We start from the raw sequence: 18,562 nt of genomic DNA, 5'->3' as shown, positions 1-18,562 counted from the left end.
ATAAGCTATTTGAAAGAGTTGGGCTATTTTCCCCAAACCGACAAATGTAAACATTGAACTTTCAAAATCATTCTTTGGAACCAAGAAAAATAATCTCTCTAGGGAAAGAAGATAGTTGCTGAAGAAGTCTTAGCATTCTGATTTTGGTTTTCAACACCAAGAAAGACAGTTAAGACCTCCCGGAGAAAGGAATTTTAAGCACCTTTTGTAACAAAAGTTTTTCTACAGTTCACCTGGATGCCTATTTTAAAGATCATACTGGTTTCTAGCCCATCCTGTCTGAGAGTTCTACCACATGAAAGACACTGTAAATATTTTTCAACTAAACACACATGTATCACACTCAAGAAAATGTTGTGGTTTGGAGAGGGGCCATTGGTTGGAAGGGAAAGTTTGTTGCTGTTCTTACAAAGGGATTTTTGTGAGTTCTGAGAATCCTTCCCTGCCTGAATGTTTATAACTTACACTGGAAGCTTAACCCTTTAGCAGACTGGTCATTTGACCTCACTTTCCACCTCCAGCCAGGATCCTGCTGGCGATCATTCTGTAAGACACTGCAAGCCCAGAGCTGAAGGGTAACTAAAAGACCCAAAGTAGATGCTGAAGAATGAACGTTGGAATGCCCTGCTGGGTAAAGGGAGGGAGGGGAAAGCAGGACTGAGTTCAGTTCCACAACTATTCTTTGAATAATGTCTAGGTGCCAGTCACACTAGGAATGGGAAAATTAAGAATTTTTGAGTCTCAGAACTGAAAAGGTCTACAGTTTAGAAAAGGATGAAATCTCACACCAAGACTTACTATAATAGCAAAGTGTCATGATGGAGACATATCTAGAACTAATGAGAATTGAGATCAGAGAAATTTAGGCAGGCCCAGGAGAAGTTCCTAGAATGAAATCAAAGTCACATCTTTAAAGAGTATGCAAATATTGAAGCAAAAAGCAATGTCTTGGATGATAACAAAAATTAAACATTTTTACCTTATTAGTTATTTCTTTTAAGAAAACAGGGTCTCGCTGCTGGACTTGAACTGGTGGATTCAAGAAATTCTGCTTGAGCCTTCTAAGTAACTGGCACTAAACTTGTGTACCACTACACCCAACTTAAACATTTTAGGTTATGTGGAAATAATTATTTGACTAATAACCAACATAAAATTCATGCTTACCATAGTTAAATGAATAAGTACATTGGGGCGAAGCAAGTGTATGCAAATGTATTAACTGAAATATGGTAGATTCAAGGGAGAACTCAAATAGTGAACTTCCTTAGAAAGGCAAAACCAAACTTCAGCAAAATGAAACACCAGGAAGCAAGTACTGGAAAGGGATGGGATGGGGTCAAAAGGAAAATGGGAGATGAATGAAGAGGAGAGCATGCAATCACGAGTCCTCCAGAATTAAGAAGAGCAAGGGAAGGAGTGGGGGGGGGGAGGAACAATGAGAATTTTGAAAGACACACTCTACTCATAAACTGCTTTGTTAAGTAGCAACTCCTTTGTCCAACTATTTAAAGGAAATAATAAAACAAAGTTTCAAAGCTCCCTATTTAACATGAACAGAAGCAAATATAGTATGAAATTCCATTAATAATAGCACAAATTTATCTCCTTAAAAAACCCCATAGATTTGCACGAGGAAAGATTAAGTATCTAGATCTCCCGATTTTGAGAAATCTGCACCTCGTTATCTAGAGGATTCTGTTCCACTGTGTCTGATTAAAATTATTTTCTGTGGTTTCAGAAATCCTATATTTCACCTTATTTCTTTTTTCAGCAAATACGTATTAGAGACTTCTTATAGCCAATGTTTTCGCTAATGAAACAAACAGGTATAATGAGTCAAACAAGGTAAATTGAAGTTGTGCTTAAACAGGCAAGTCTGAAGTGGAGAAATGCTAAGATGAAGGATCTCTATTGGTATTAATATTCATGAGGATTGGGAGTCCCTGTGCATGCTGGGTTGCCACAGTAACTGATGCTGCTTCTGAGCTGCCTGGGGAGTTGGGACCCCCAGAGTTGGGCCAGATCTTGGAGCAGAGTCATAGAAGTTGGCTCAGTTTTTCTCTCTCCTTTCTTCACTCTTCTGTTGGGGATGAAGGAAAATTGAAGGCCAGCACCTCAGCAGACTAGAAGGTAAGTCCTGCAGAAGGGTGTTTGCTAGGGGTGAGGATATGCAATTAACTGAAGGCTTGATGCTGGAGGGAGCAGATAGCAACACAGAGGTTTTTCAGGACTGAAGCCTCGAGCCCAGAGGTGCCTAGCTTCAGAGGTTCAAAGCACTCAAACTGCTTGAGGCCATTTAGAGCCAAAATTGCTAGTGGCTGCAGGGCTGTTTGAATCCTGGAATCCTGGAGTGAAGACAATGCCAGGGGCAGCAGACACTGAAGGGAAGGAACAGAGCCACATCCTAACAAGGCTGGAGTTTTTGAGGCCAAAGAGGCTGTTTGAACCCCAGGGTGAGTGCAATCCCAGGTCTTCAGCTCTGAAGTGAAAGGAAAAGTAGGCAAGCTGGTGACAATACTCCATCTCTTGAGGTTTCCTTCAAAAGTGGGGGCCGCCCAGCGCGCGCTTTCCCTCAACCTGTGCATTGAAATTCAGCAAGCCATTACTGAACATCTACAATTCCATGGGGCTGTGGTATGTGCCTCTCAGACAAACTTCCATCTGCTCTTCTGTTGGTGTTCCAAATTGAATATTCTCTCTTGCTAAGTTACAAGCGCAATGCATATGTACGTTTTATCAAGTTATATTTCACCAATAAAACGTTTAATTTGCTTAAGGAGGTAGATTCCACTGTGCAGTCCTCCAGAGACCCATCCACTAGAGGAGAAACAGGCTGTGCTGGGTTAGGCTTCCTCAGATTCCAGAAGCCATCTCCTCATAGTACAAGAAAACTATAACACTTAACCATGCAAGATGACAGGAGAGAGGGTGGGTCCCTGCTGCATCATTACTATGGAGAAAAATAACTTCCAAGTAAAGGGGGACTTACAACTATTCTGTTTAACTCACAGATTTTTTTTTATAGAAGATGTTTTGAGAACCTGAGAGATTAGGCAATTGCTCCAAATTGTATATGTGAGGTATGTCTGTCAGAGCACACACCTGCATCACATAGTTAGGGCTATTCTGCCAGAACAGTACCACAAGAAAACATAAGCCTTTAGTAGTGACAACTCATAACCATTATTTCATAGTTAGCAAGGAATAAAGTCTCCACTCTGAATCTGAGCCTTATCCCTTACAATTTGCCAAACTGCCTCTGCACTACAGTTCAATGTCATCCACAAAAGAAGTTCTTCTCCCCCAATGCCAACTGGCATGATATGTTAGGCAGCTTTCTGTGACTAGAACAAGCATCTGAGACAATCCACTTACAAAGAGAAAGGGGTTAATTGGGCTCATAGCTTTGGACTTCCAGTCCATGTTTGATTGGCCCTGTAGTTTGTGTGTGTGTGTGTTTGTGAGTCTGGTGAGGTAGTAAATTGCATGAGAGTGCAGGATGGAACACAACCCCACCTAAGCAAAACAGAGGAAGGGATAAGTGGTTCCATCCCCTTAAAGGAGATAGCCCCAATGACCTAAAGACCTCCCATTAGGCTTTGCCCTGTGCAGTTCTGCAGCTTCTCCAATAGTGCCACAGGCTGGGAACCAAGCTTTTTTCTTAAACATATGAATTTGTGTGGGTATAGGGAGCACATATCTAAACCATAGCCAGTAGACAGGCCAGATTTACATTTGGTAAAAGGTCATAGACAAATATTGGCCAAATCAAACCCTTAAAAGAGAAGGCTACATCCTACTCCTCAGAACCTGTAGATGTGAGCCTATTTGGGAATAAAGATCTTTACAGATATCAGTTAATTAAGGATCATGAGAAAAAAAAACTCTTCTGGAATAATCTGGGAGGGCCCTAAGCCCCATGACAAGTGTCCTTTTAAAAGATACACAGAGGATAAAATAGGTGTGAGAAGGCAACATGCAGAGAAGGAGTATCACAGACACCTGTCAAATAGTATCATCACTCAATAGAAGTTGGAAGAGACTTGAGAAAGAAGATGGCCCCATCAACAGCTTGATTTCAGACTTCAGTTTCCAGAACTGTTTGAAGTACTTGTTATAGCAGCCACTGGAAACTAATGCACATTCTGATATTTAATTACTCAGCTCTTCTCCTTCTCTGAAACATCTATGAATCTGTCCACGTTAACACTAAAATATGGGACTTAGACACCAGGGAAATTAATAGCAATACTTTTAGCATAAATATTTAAAACTTTTTCTTGTTCTAAAACAAATAAAACACTTTAAGAGGAAGACAGCTGCCCCAGCATGGTAACAAAGTGAAGACTCAAACAAGCTCTCTGACTTTAAATGTAGCACTTCCTTTCATCTTACAATCCCTCCTTTACTCATTGTCCTATAAAACCCAACACAGGATCTGTTCGATAAGGCAGAAAATGAACCCCACGCAGCTCCCAGCAACTTAAAGCAGTTGTCAAATCTGGACCTACATTATTTTCTGCCTTTATTACAGATGTAGGCTGTCTTGCTGTCTACACTCCTCCCAACTCCAATCCAGCATTTCTTAAATGGTTTTCTAAACTGTGTTTTTTGTTGTTTCTGACACAGTGAGAAATACATCATGTGGCAATGCACAACCATATAAAAGTAGAGCGGTACATACTGGTTTTTGTTGCTATCTCTGGCTTTGAATGTGAGCATTCCCACTGTCCTCTATGCTCTAAAGGTGTAGAGTGGCCCTCCACTCTGATGCCAGTCACCTTTCTAAACCTTGGATCCCTTCAGTCCACTGACTTAAGTAAAATCACCTTCATTCATACCAACAATGTATTTTTTCCCATTAAGCACATACCAAGGTCACTAGGAATGCTGAGGGTTCAAAAGAATTTTAAATAAATATGCCAGATGCTGGTGGTTGAGATCTGAGGATCATAGTTTCAAGTCCATCCAAGCGGACAAAGCCAAGAAACTCTAATCTCCAATTAACTAATGGAGAGCTGGAATTAGAGGTGTGGCTCAAGTGGTAGAAACACAAAAGCCCTAGTACCCTCTCCCCAGATTAAAAAACAAAAATACCTAGTTCATGTTCCCAGAACATTTTATGTAGACATACACACACACACACACACATATATTTGTACATATACATACAAGCTCAATATATATATATATATATATATATATATATATATATATATATATATATATATATATATATATATATATATATAAATTCTGAAAGCTTTCAAAGTGTCTCCTGCATTATTAGTAATTGTTATTACTACTAATAATAATTTTTATTATTGACAGAATCTTACTCTGTAGTCCACGTTGGACTCAGCCTGTCAATGCTGGGATCAAAGACCTACACTCCCGACTCCTGCATTTCCCTCTTAAAACAGCCCAACCTCTATACCCAGTATAGTATTCTCACGCACACAGCTATTTACTTGCTTATTCTACAAGATTTCAATTGTCAAATTCCTTCTTTCTTTTCCCTCTCCTTCACTTCTCCTTAGACCATCACCACTCAATATTGAATCTGAAGCTCCTTCAGTGTCTAAGTTACTTTGCACTAAAAACGCCACAAGTTCTGGCTGAGTCTTGACTCAGAAGCCATTCTTGGCTGTCCTGTAGAGCCAAGGAAGAAGCTCTCTAATGACAAACACTTATCAACTCTATTACAATGGAAGGAGCCTATCCCTACCTTGAGTCCTGGTACTGCCTTCTCTGTCAGCTTCTGATGAGGAATCGACAAGGGATATTGATTCACTAGGGAATCTGCCCATTGCTTTTTTTCCTGGCAATTCTATCATCCCGCTTGGAATCCCCCAACTCTGTGTCTGGCCTAAGACTTGAAACATACATAGAAAGAAGAAAACTGGGATGAAAAAAATTGCTTTTGAAAAGGAGTTCTAAAATAAGGTCACAGGCTGGGTTTTGTAATCATGAAATTTAAAAAATAATGAATGAAATTTGCAATGCCAGTGGGGAGAGAGAAAAAAAAAACCTGAAGAGGGCAGAAACCTTTTCAAATCTAGACTAGAGGTAAATCCAGAAAGAATTTCAATTTATATGAAGCAATAGAGCATTCAAATCCCCTACCCCACAATCCAAAGCCTTAACCAGGCACCATGAAATGTGTTTTCTTTTCCCTAGGAGACATGCGTATAGATTCAGTTGCTTTCCACGGACACAATTGCTAGCCCCCAAACTGATGGAAGCAAGGGCCTAGATCATGTTGGAACTCAGATGAATGTGATTTTTTTTTGTTTTCAAGTACATAATGACATCTTCTGTTCCCTGTGCCATGCTCTGATTCCAGAAAGTGCCACATTAGCACTTCAGCTGAGAAAAGAAACATGCTCTGCTTAAATCTTGCTTGTGTCATAAAGAATGCTTAATGCTCTGTAATACAGACTTCTGTTGCACAGAAAAAGTTCTCATTTGTTTTGCACTGGAAAGCTGCAAATGAATACCCTTAATCACACAGTTGGGGGGAATCACTTCAGAGCAGAAAGGCAACTTTATTGAGACCTAATAGGAGGGACCTAAATTCAAGTGGTCATTTGGTGATAAGGAATAAAAATTGCCTTCTGCCAACAGGTCTATTAGTGTACTGAATTCAAGAGTGTTAATAAAAGAGCATCTAACAGACTCACCATAAATTACCCAAATATACCTTCATGAAGTGTTACTTCTTATTTGGTAAATTAAGGTATCACCATCTGTATGGAGTTTTGTAGCTATGACCAAATCATCTTTCATGAGAAAGAAAAAAGTACTTCCTATCTGACAGCTAGACCATCATGACCTCTCAGTTACTTGGATGGCTAAATACATTTTATTCTCTAGAGATGGGGCTTTCCAATGCCTTTAAAAATCTTCAGGAGAGTGACCTTGTCCAGAAAGAAATGTACTCTTTATCTGACTTAGGTAACTGTAACCTCCCTGTCCATCACCTTTATAATAACAATTAAAAACTGTAACACAAAATCTTCAGGAGACAATCTAGTCAGATGTACGATCAGAGACAGGAGCCTAAGAACATTCATCCTGGTGAGGTACAAATTGCCCCATAGTTATCAGAGCAAGAAGACAACCCTTTTTAGGAAAAAAAAATACGTAATGGATTTGCCTGCCCAAGAAGAAGAAAAACATCCATTTGTGTTAAGTCTGTGGATAGTCCTTGTCAGGTGAAATGATGCTGGGGTTAACTTTCCATTTCCAACTTGAAACGTCTTTGTTCCATCATGGTCACTGTGACTTCCCTGTGGTCAGGCACATGCTTGAATTGGTGCTCACTGCTTAATATTTTTCCAGGCTTCTTAGCCAGATTACTTGCTTCTGGGTTTCAATTTTTGCTTTAAATTGGAATATTAAACTCCAAAAATACGACTATTTGCATAACTAAGTAGTTTTGGGTTTTTTTGTTTTGTTTTTTTGTTTTTGTTTTTTTGCAGTTCAAAAGCACCTACAGCAGATGCTTTTCCACTGGAGGAAGTATACAAATAAGGATGCTACTCTTTGCTCTTGAAAAATAGTGGAAAAAACATGAAATGCACATACATGACAACAATGAAATAAAAAATAAGTACCTGAAACAGAGATGAGTGTAAATGAAGAGAAAAGTGACAAGTAGGAGTTATATGAGACTTTTCAACCACTGCTTCCTGGGAGAAGCAAGAATGATTGAAAGCAGGTGCTTTGTTTTCTTTTTCTTTTTCCTTTTATTGGGGGGGAGGGGTCTGGCCATGGGGCCTGAACTCTGGGCCTGGGCTCTGTCCCTCAGCTCTTCAGCTCAAGGCTAGCACTCTACCACTTGAGCCACGGCCCCACTTCCTGCTTTTTTCTTTTTGCTTATGTGGTGCTGAGGAATCGAACCCAGGGCCTCAGGCATGCAAGGCAAGCGTTCTACCACTGAGCCATCTTCCCAGCCCTACTTTGTTTTCTTTGAACTCAGAGTGTCATGCGTGCTAGGCAAGTGTTCTGCTGGTGAGTCATGCTTCAACCCTCGTGTGTGTGTGTGTGTGTGTGTGTGTGTGTGTGTGTGTGTGTGTGTGTACTGAGATTTGAACTCAGGGCCTGGGTGTTCTTCTTTAGCAGTCTTTGTTCAAAGCTGGTGCTCTTGAGCCATAGCTCTTTAAAAGAAATTATTAAGTGTTTTTTATTATTAGTATAAAGGAGATGTAAAGAGGGGTTACCATTTCAAAAGTCAGGCTAGCTTTGAAGCATGATCTTCAGATCTCATCCTCCTTAGTAACTAGGATTACGGGCATGAGCCACTAGCTCCTGGATTACCCTCTCTTTCTGAGCTAGGATCTTCCTGCCACAATCCTGTTTTAGGCCTCCCATCATAGCTGGAATGATAGGTGTATGTTACCATCCCCAGTTTCTTTCCATTGGGATCAGCAGAGTCTCATAGACTTTTCTGCCATGCTGAACTTGGAGCATCTTCCCAGTCTTAGCCTTCTACGTACCTAGAATAACAGGCATACCCCATCATGCCTACCTACGTGTTAAGAAAGCATCTCTCAAACATTTCTATGTGGGCTGGCATTATTATAGGCTTATTACAGTCTTATTATAGGAGCCACCAGAACCTGTCATAGATTTTTTGGTGGGGGGGAGGAGGAATCATTTAATCTCTCTTCCATTTTAGCTTCCTTTATTTGCCAAAACGGCATCGATTTTATTTATCTTGACATACCCCCAATTTGCTATCAGAACCCTCAATTCTAAAAGAGAAATTAAAAATGCCTTCTCTTCTATCTGCTGTCTTTTCTATTTTGAATTGTATTCATATCATTTCTTAACTCTTTAATCTGATGATCTCATATTCCTGCTGAATATTCATATTTTAGTCTCAATATGTTATTCATTACTGCTCAAAACCCCTTTCATCTCTTAGAATTCATTCTTTTTCTTTTCTTTATCCAGGCTCCTCAAGTTTATTCATTACCTCCCATCCTGATCTCCGTAATTCACCCATGTTGGTCTTCTGACATTCTGTCTCAAAACACTATTGAAACCCTATTTAAAACCTTGAATCTCAAATAATTTATTCTCCCACTCCATCAACTCCACTGATTACCAGCTCATCGCTGCCTCACATTTAAATGGCTGACTCTCATTTTCCCCCAAGCACTTTATAAACCTTTAACTAACATTATCTATTTCTTCCACAAAATTACATGTATTTTCATCTCTTTGTGAAGCCTGTTTTCTAATTGGTTTCGTTTATTTAGCTTATCTCTCCAATTTTCTTCTTTTATAGTCATTTTTCATAACTCTCCTTATTGTGCCACTTTTAATCACGGAAATGCACCTTGGTTTAAATGGCCTCAAGATAAATATTGAAAATGCCGATGTGAATAGTCTAAACTTGATTACCTAATGGTTTGGGTGAGGATAAAAAGGAACATGAAGATAAATGATCACCAGCCAGTTTTAAATACATTACCAGGCTTTCACGTTTATACTATCATGTCCAAGTTCTCCTGTGGCCTCTCATGGCCCATCTTTGTATGGCTAGAAACAGGAAAGTTAATCTGAGATACTTTTTTTTCTCTCTGGTCTAAATGTCACTTTTCATGGTAGAAGCCAATCTCTCCAAATAAGGAGCTGATGATTTACAAATCAGAAGTTGAGTTGTATGCCAAGAGAAAGGAAGTTCAGGACATTCACAGTTCCACTGACATGTTTTTACAATGTAGACTCTCCAAATCCCTTCTGTGGCTAGGTATTCCACTCCCTAATGCTTAGTGAAAGATGTAAGAGAACAAAGGAGGCTAAAGCAAAAGGTAGTTAATAAAACTATGAACATGATGTGGTCCTATCCCTTCTTAAAACCCTGAATGACCTTTTATCTACAGTTGAGGAGTTCAGAGATTTAAGGTCTGATGCTATTCAGAGAAGGGTGTCAGGATAAAAATTGAAACCTTCTACATTCAAGATCTGACTTACATCAGGGCAGGCAAAATGAAAGTGTAAGATACTAGTTTTTCTTCTTCAATTAAATGACTGACAGACTTGTTTCTTTGGAGAGATTCTCATAAGCAGAATACATCATATTCACAGAAAATGGATATGCTTGCTTGTAGCTGGTTCTGCGTTGTTTGTGAATCAGTGAGTAAATGCTTCATTGCATTTAAACTAAAGATGTTCCAGTCCAGCCTCCTGAACCTTCCTCTCCACATTAGTCCCTGCTAATGTCTGCATCATTTGCCCTGTCAAGGTTCAGAGAACAGAAATCAAATACTGTGCTCAGTTATATACACGCACCTCCTATCTGTGGGCATTGCTAGGATTTTACCAGTGGTCATCTCCCTGTGTATGAAATGGGAAGACCATTGGGAACTTTCAGAAACTGTATGAAGGCCTGCATGCATTTGTCTAAATTATGACATTTAATCCAATGTGGTTTAGAATTGAAATCAAATTATGGTTATCTCCTGGGGAGCTATCTTTATAAAAGAGGCTATCAATTTTAATTGCTGAGGAGACATTACAGGCAGGCAACATAAAGTAGAAGAAGAGTCCAGTAGCCAAGTATAAAAAATATGACAGGTTGATAAAATGTAACAACTCAGCAATAATTATAGAACCAAAGACAATGTATCTGTAATATATATTCATGGACATGTACTTACGCATATGTATATGTGTATATATATTTATACAATGTATTAGTGGGATGTGTATGCATATATATGGACACAAACAATATATATTTATATATACACATGGAATGATTCTAACTGTTCACCTGTTTAGGGGAATGAAGGAGGGAAGAAGGAAAATATAGGGTGAATAATTTCAAAATACTGTCTGTATAAATATGGCATAAAGAAGCTCACTAAAAGCTGTTGATCTATAGGGGGTTGAGGAAGAGGGGAAGAAAAAGCAATACAGAGAGGGTTATTTTGACCAAAATAGAATATAGTACATCTGAAATACCACGGTAAAATCCCTTGGTATAATTAATACACACTGAAAAACTGTTAACAACAGGAAAGTGAAGCAGGCTCTGTTGGGCAAGGGGAAAAGGCTAATGGGGATAATCAAGAAAGATGAATATGGTTCACATAGTTTGTTTGTATGTACAAATAAAACAGAATAATGAGATGCACTAGAACTTGTTTTAAGAAGAGGGAAAGTCAGTGAGGTAGAGAGATAGGAAGAGGTAAGTTTGATAAGGACACATTGTAAACATATAGAAATGTTACAATGAAATTCATCCTGTTATGCTAAGAAATAAAAATAAAAAACCATGACCAAAACCACAAGCAAAGAAGATATACCATGAGCCACAGGCAGCTGGAGGGGCCAGGCCTCCAGATTTTATTACTATTTGTGCAGAAATTGCCCCTGAACACATCCTGCTAAACAACCTCCCTTTCACACAAGAATGCTTTCTCTCCACCAGATTCTCCTGGTTTCCTTTTACTCAGTCACTTGTGCCTATGACAGATGCCTTAGACCCTTAGATTTCAACCAGTCTGGAAGAAACAAGTAGTTGCCACCAATCTTGGTGGAATACCAAAAATGAGTGGTAAATTAAAGAGAGGAGCTTGATTATTTAAAAAAATCTCAGACTGGCAAAGATTTATGGAAAGAGTTCTTTCTTCCACAGTCAACACGTCTCCCAGGAAGAGGATGGCAATATAAAAGATGGACTCCTGGTGACATTGAAATTTCAGATAAACAAATAGTAACCTATGAGTACAAATGCATTCCAAACATTAAACAGGCCATACTTAATACACTTGTTGTTTAACTGAAATTCTAATACAAGTGAACACGCTGTACTTTTAATGGCTTAGTGTGGCAACCCTGCCCAAACCAGACACTTAAGAGTGCTACTTTCAGTTGTGTGTTCTCCTGCCTCAATACTGGATAGGAAGTACTGGATGAACAATGCTGAGTAGTAGGCAGTACTTAATAGTCAGTACTGGATAGGCAGTACTAAAAGGCCGTACTGGATAGGCACTGTCAAGCAGGCAGGCAGTATTGGAGAAGCAGTACTGGATAGACAGTAGCAGGTAGTATCAGGTAAACAGTACTAGAGAGACAGTACTGGGCATAGCACATTCACACAAGAGGGTAGATCTGTACTCAACAATCTCTGAGAAAAGTATTTAATTCCTGGACCAGCTATGTTAGTTTCCCAATCTGTAAAACAAGCATCATAGCATATACTCTAGTCTACCAGCCGCTCTTAGGGAAAAAATGAAGCAACCTATACAAAGTGGGAGGCCCACATTTGGCAACCTTAGGCACTTAACAAAATGTGAAACCATAAAATCCCCTACAGATCTCTTTGTCTGGTGCTAAGAGCAATCTGCCTGGTAGTTAGACTGCTTTCTAATAAATATTTAAAATAGTTTCAGTGACTTAACTCTTACTTAACTCTTACTTAGTGTATGTGTATGTGTGTGTGTGTGTGTGTGTGTGTATGTGTGTGTGTGTGTGTGTGTGTGCATATGTGTAAAAATACGGCTTTACATTTAAATGCATGGCTCCAAAATACTCTTAAGGGAGATTGCATTAAGTTCACAGGATAGATAGTCTTCCCATCTGCGTTATCTTACCAGAAGGCAAGTGTAAAAGCAGAAAATGGTCACTTGTTTTATCCACTAGACAGTGTAGGATGCTCGCCATGGCAAATGATTTACTCACCCTCCAGACAACCCCCACTTCCCCCCCCCACACACACACATATCCACCTGCCCCAGCCATTCGCCCCCACCCTGGAACTCTATGTCTTGGAGAATTATTGTTCTCCTCTTAACTTAAAAAGCTGGAAAATGCAGACAGAGCAGTTAAGAACCTGCTCAAGGGGGCACACGGGGAGCCAGTTGCGAGGGTTGAAATGAGACTGTCCCAGTTCTTGGCTCCCAGCCCAGGGCTCTGTCCAATAGACCATAGTGGAAACCCGGCTCTGTTGAATAGGGGCCCCATGGTTGCTAGGGCACAGGATGAAGGCAAAGTTGGAAAACTCTTCTGATGCTCCCCATGGCAATTAATCTGTTTGAAGGTCTGGGCTCTGAACCTTGGATTCCAGGTCCGCATTCCTTCATAAAACCTTGTGTTTTGAAAGCCACAGGCAATGACCCTGTGGATTTAACTAGATGCATTCTTACAAAGCAGAGTCATAAAGGAAAGCTCCTAAGTGATTGGAATCTGCCAACATGCTGTCTTGCGCCCCTGGCTCCCAGTATGGGGGCCCAGGAGTGGAGGATCCCACGCCAAGTCAATTTTCACTGCTTGGGCTACCAGTGTGGAATGCTGGGCTTCCTCAGATGCATGGCTGTCATTTTGGATGCTCTTCTGAATAAAGGCTCAGGCTGTAATCTAAAAGGTCAGTTCTTGCTCACACTGCTGTACCAGTGGCCACACATAAATCACAGAGCCATGGTTGGCAGTGTAGGGTTAGTTTTTCAGGCATGATAAAACTCAAATTTCTGTAACCTGATGAAATCTATATGCTCTGTGCTCTTAAGAGCTTCAAAGTCTTTGTTCACTTCAGTGACTAAACTAGAGGAAAGGTAAAGTCAAGTTTCATGGTCCAAGAAAGGAAAGGGTAATCTTTCTCTCTCTCTGTCTATGTCTCTGTCTATGTCTCTCAATCTCTCTCTCTCTCTCTCTCTCTCTCTCTCTCTCTCTCTCTCTCTCTCTCTCTCTCTCTCTCTCTCTCTCTCTCTCTCTCTCTCTCTCTCTCTCTCTCCCCATCTCTTTTTGACTGCTTTTATGAGACCTAAAAAGAAAGGAAAAAGAGCTGAGTTACAAGGAAAAGATCTCTAAGGGGTATCTTCCAAGACAGTTTGTTATACTTACCCTAATTAAATAAGATCCATTTATGGTTGGTCAACCCAATCTGCCTCACATGAGCTATATGCTGGCAGCTGAGGAAGTACCACTACTTACTGGAACATTAGAGGCCCAGCTAGTAGACTTTTGTGATTTTTACCTTTGTACACTATCCTGCATGATGGTAAAGCTTGGCACCTTGCATGCCTCCCCCAGGTCCTATTGGGGTGCTATTGGGAATGGTGGAAACTTACACAGGAGGGATCAATAGGAGGTCCTTAAATCACTGAAAGTATGTCCCTAAGGGGATAGCTTCCTCTCTTCTCCCTCCACCCAGTGATATAAACATATTTGTTCTGCACATACACGCACATGCACACACACACACACACACACACACACACATACACACCTGTCATGATGCACTGCCTTACCACAGACCCGAAACAATGAACTAGGACCTCTAAAATTGTGAACCTGTTCTCTTTATAAGGTAGTTGTCTTGAGCATTTTGTTGTAGTTATTACAAAGCAGACTAACATCTGATATTAACAACATTCTGATTCTTCTCTTAGAAACTATGCTTTCTACCATATTCTCAAGCTACAAGGGTGGGGTAAGGCTGATTCCATTTGCAGAGGCACATACAACCTACACTTAGGCAATCAGTGTGTCCCATCTCTACTTCCAGAGCCATGGGTCCTGGATTGTGCATGAGACTAGAGATAGTCCTGGGACTTTACTGAGAGGAGCAAGCCATTCTCTTCCCTCTCAACTTTCAAGGCTGGTAGATCCTATGTGCAGCTCCTCAAGTGAAAAGTGTGTGAGAATGAAGCAAAGCAGACAGAAATAGAGTGATGGAGAGTAAAGGATTATGGCTAGCCCTACACACATGCATGCAGCCAACTTCACCACAAACCAGAAATACCTTCGGTGTGCACAGCCAAGAGCCAAACTACCCTACCTGTAGCATAAACCAGCTTGGATTGGGTTTTCCACACAATTAGTACAAATGTCCTTCAGCCAGAGAAATGGTGGGTGACCAGGCTGTGGTGTCTCCATACTTCTGCTAGTTAAGTCAGGGCTCCAACACACAGAGTCACGAGGCCGTCCACTGTAGTTTTAGAGAGGCAGTATATATAACCAGATAAATAGCTTGGTTGCCGTTGCTGTTGGGGCTTTTCAATCCAAAGCTGTGACATGCACAAGGGTGCGACCATGGGGCGGAATGTTTGCAAGGGACAGTGAATAGCTTAGGATGATGGAGAACCTTTTACCCTAAGCCAAGATATTTAGAATGACTGCCAGGCTCCTGGAAAAAGCCTAAGACAAGCAAATGAATGCACAAGCCAACTAGTCTGTGTCTGATCCCGTTTTCAGGAAAGCTCAAAGTGACATCAAAGCAGAGGCAATGGGGACGGTGAGCCGTGGGCTGAACGGTGCGTGGGGCAGTAACAGAAGAGCAAGCTGGCCTTGAGAAACATGGATTCCAGCGTAGCTGCATCCACAGCTGGCGGAATGACCTTGGCTGAGTCATCCCTCACAACACTTCAGCTCTTCCCTCTACAAGAAAATAAATGAACTAGACAGCCTAAAAGACTTTTTCTGAGGCTGTGATTCTATTATCTATGGCTTAGAGAGAACTGAGTCAAAGGAAGGCATAGGAGCTGAGAGCAGATTAAGGCAACAGAAGCAGAAAGCTCATCCAAAGCATTGAGTTCTTTCTACCCTCAATAAGTTATCACAGAGTCAATCTCCCTCAATGGATGCCAGCCCAAAAAAAAGAAAGAAAGAAAAGAAAAAAAGCAAAAGCAAAGAAAAGCCAGGAGGCTGTCAAGATGTCTTTCCACCTTCTTTATTTGTTTCTGCTGGCCGATCAGCCACTGATCTTTTTCTTCCTTTGCCTTTTCTCTCTCTCCCTTCTTTTTCCTTTCCCTCACTTCCTTCATACACACAGGAAGACCCTACTTCAGGTGCAGGAAGAATGAAAAGGCAGGAATGCAGACGAATTACTGAAAAGAGACACCATATGATATATGGCATATCATACATACACCTCTAATATATCTGATTTTCTTTCCACCAAGTGAGCACAAGGTACCACGGTGACTCTTATATCTGTTTTTCTGTAGATAAGAGAAAGGAGATACCAGTAAGACTTAAGGGTGCTTACTTGCTCTGTTAGGAGAAAAAAAAAATCCACATAAATCTTGAATAGAGTCTATTAGAATGGGAGCTGTTTTGTAAACTCTTCATCCCCCCCCCCAAATCAAGTCATTGTTCTTATTTCCTAGATATTAACAATTAATTTATACCTAGCTGTATCCTTTTTTTCCCAGAGAGAGTTGTCACACTGAAACCATTACCTATTAGAGATCAGAAGGAGCGGTAGAATGATCAGATTCTTCTTTCCATGTCCTTCCTCCACGAAAAGCAAACCTGTGCTTGGATGTTTCAGTCAGCGCAGTTTTTTTTAACCATGTTTCAGTCAGCGCAGATTTTTTTTTAACTAAGGGAAAAGAGTCCTATCCTATAACCACTCCTCATCTTGCATGTCTTCATACTTGTTAATTTATTTACAAACAGTATCTGGGACCATGTGTGCTGCTCAGTTGTCATCTGTTTAGTGTCTCTCTAGAACTCACTTGTTTTGATAAAATGGGACATTCTCCATTTAGGAGCCTCTGAAGGGACTTTGGGACTTAAATTAGACTTGCCAGCTGTGTGCTTCAGGCAATAAGAACGTGTGGGTCCATCTCACTGTCCCCCGACTCTCCCTGTCCTTTCCTCCCCCACACAAAGAATTTTAATATAAGAATCTTTCTCTCTCCTTTTCCTCTCCTGGCCTCTCTCTGTCTCACCTTCTTTAATGTTTGGATAGCCAAGTAAAAGAGGAGTATTTGGGATAAAAAAAAAATGAGCGGAGATGGACTGGGAATGTGTTTGCCTAGCATGCATAAAGCCCTGGGTTCGATTCCTCAGTGCCACATAACCAAAAAAATCTGGAAGTGGCACTGTGGCTCAAGTGGTAAAGTGCTAGCATTGAGCAAAACAAGCTCAGGGGCAGTGCCCAGACCTTGAGTTCAAGCTCCAGGACTGGCAAAAAAATAATGAATAGGGATATTGTTTCTACAAGGGAAGGCCACATTGTTGATCAGGAAAATTAGACATCATTGTCAGGTTACCATTCCCACCTCTCAGCTGCGTGTCACACATCAGACAAACTAGAATACTGTTAAATCATCTATTGCAGTCTTACAACTAGATGCGTATACCTCTTTAACAGATAAAGAAATTTGGCTTCATAAAAATGAATGCTATCCCATGGACCTAGCTATTAAGAAGTGGAGTCAAAGTTAGAAGCCACCTTCAAGACTATAATATTGGTATTATATATATATATATATATATATATATATGTATATATTTATTCACAACACAGGTCAGTGTTCCCTCTCTCCTCAACATGGTACATGGTATACAATTCTGCACACCACCCTTCGTGGCTGTCTAAGTATGTCTAAGCTCAGTATAAATGGTTCCTTTTTTATGTGCCACCTTGGAGGGGTCACTATCTTGTTAGTGCAAGTTGCCACCACAAGATTCTGCAGATTGAGTGGCTGGAACAACAGAAATTTAGTTCTCACAGTTCTAGAGACAGAAGAGTCCAAGGTCATAGTGCCAGGGTGTTCAGATCTGGGTAAGACTTTTTCTTGATGTCAAATGGCTTCTACCTCCTCAAGGTGTCTGAGAAAGAAAGATTGAGACAGAGAGACACAGCGACAGAGAGGATGAGAGATAACAGACAGGAGTGAATGACATTTCTTTCTTCTTGTTCTAAGGGTGTTGTAATCCCATGGTAGGGTTGCACTTCATGACCTCATCCAAACCTAATCACCTAAAGAGTCCCAACACATTGGGAGATTACAGTTCGAACACGTAAATTTTGAGTAAGAGCCACAGTGTCTAGATATTTGCTCCGATGCTACGCTAGATGTTCCTGTGAAGACACTTTTTGTATGTGATTAATATTTAAGTGAGTAACTTTCTGTATAGCAGATTATATGACATAATGTATGGGGAATGTGGGAGCTGGGCTAATGAATGAATTAGAGACTTGAGTAGAGCAAAGACTGAACTCTCAGGAGCAGGAAGGAATACTGCCAGCAGGCTGCCACTTCCCTGAACCTCCCACCTATCCATGTACCCCCCAGATTTTGTTACTGAGTCTCCAGAATCACATGAGCTAATTCTTTAATGATTGAGGAATCTTTTATTTCCATTTGTGGCATGGGAAATGGGAAATATTTCTCTCTTTTTCAGGTTCTCCCTGCTGTTAACTCTGTTAAACTAGAAGAAATTCTTTCTCAGATTTTATATATATATATATATATATATATATATATATATATATACATACACATATACATATACATATACGTACATATATATATATATACACATATATACATATATATCTATATATATCTCAGGTTGAAACACTACTATAAAAGAGTTCCAATCAATGACTATGTCAATACCAGAGGCCATCTTTATACCAGGCTTCGGGCTCCATACCTGTTTCTGTCCTACCTCACATTCTGTCACTGCCTTGTGATATAGGATCATGCAAATCCAATCTGGGGATGAAATAAAGCCAGAAGGGACATCACATGGCAGATGACAGAATCAAAGATCTTTGACAGATTGTGTTATTGTGCTAAAA

General features: G+C 40.3%; 1 long non-coding RNA gene across 2 annotated transcripts in view; it reads right to left on the bottom strand.

Moving 5' to 3' along the window:
• Nucleotides 1–1,938: 1,938 nt before the first annotated feature.
• The window catches only part of LOC138838044 (uncharacterized), a 66,925-nt gene continuing 50,301 nt past the window's right edge, over nucleotides 1,939–18,562 (bottom strand). For both annotated transcript variants that reach the window (XR_011375543.1, XR_011375544.1), the window contains exon 4: nucleotides 1,939–2,482. This is a non-coding gene — a long non-coding RNA (uncharacterized lncRNA). The remainder of the gene's footprint in view (nucleotides 2,483–18,562) is intronic.

Source organism: Dipodomys merriami, unplaced genomic scaffold (genome assembly GCF_024711535.1).
Source record: "Dipodomys merriami isolate MVZ:Mamm:240054 unplaced genomic scaffold, mDipMer1.0.p SCAF_10, whole genome shotgun sequence".
Taxonomy (NCBI): Eukaryota; Metazoa; Chordata; class Mammalia; order Rodentia; family Heteromyidae; genus Dipodomys; species Dipodomys merriami.
Note: the sequence above shows the minus strand (reverse complement) of the source record. Positions and strands in the feature narration are given on the sequence as shown.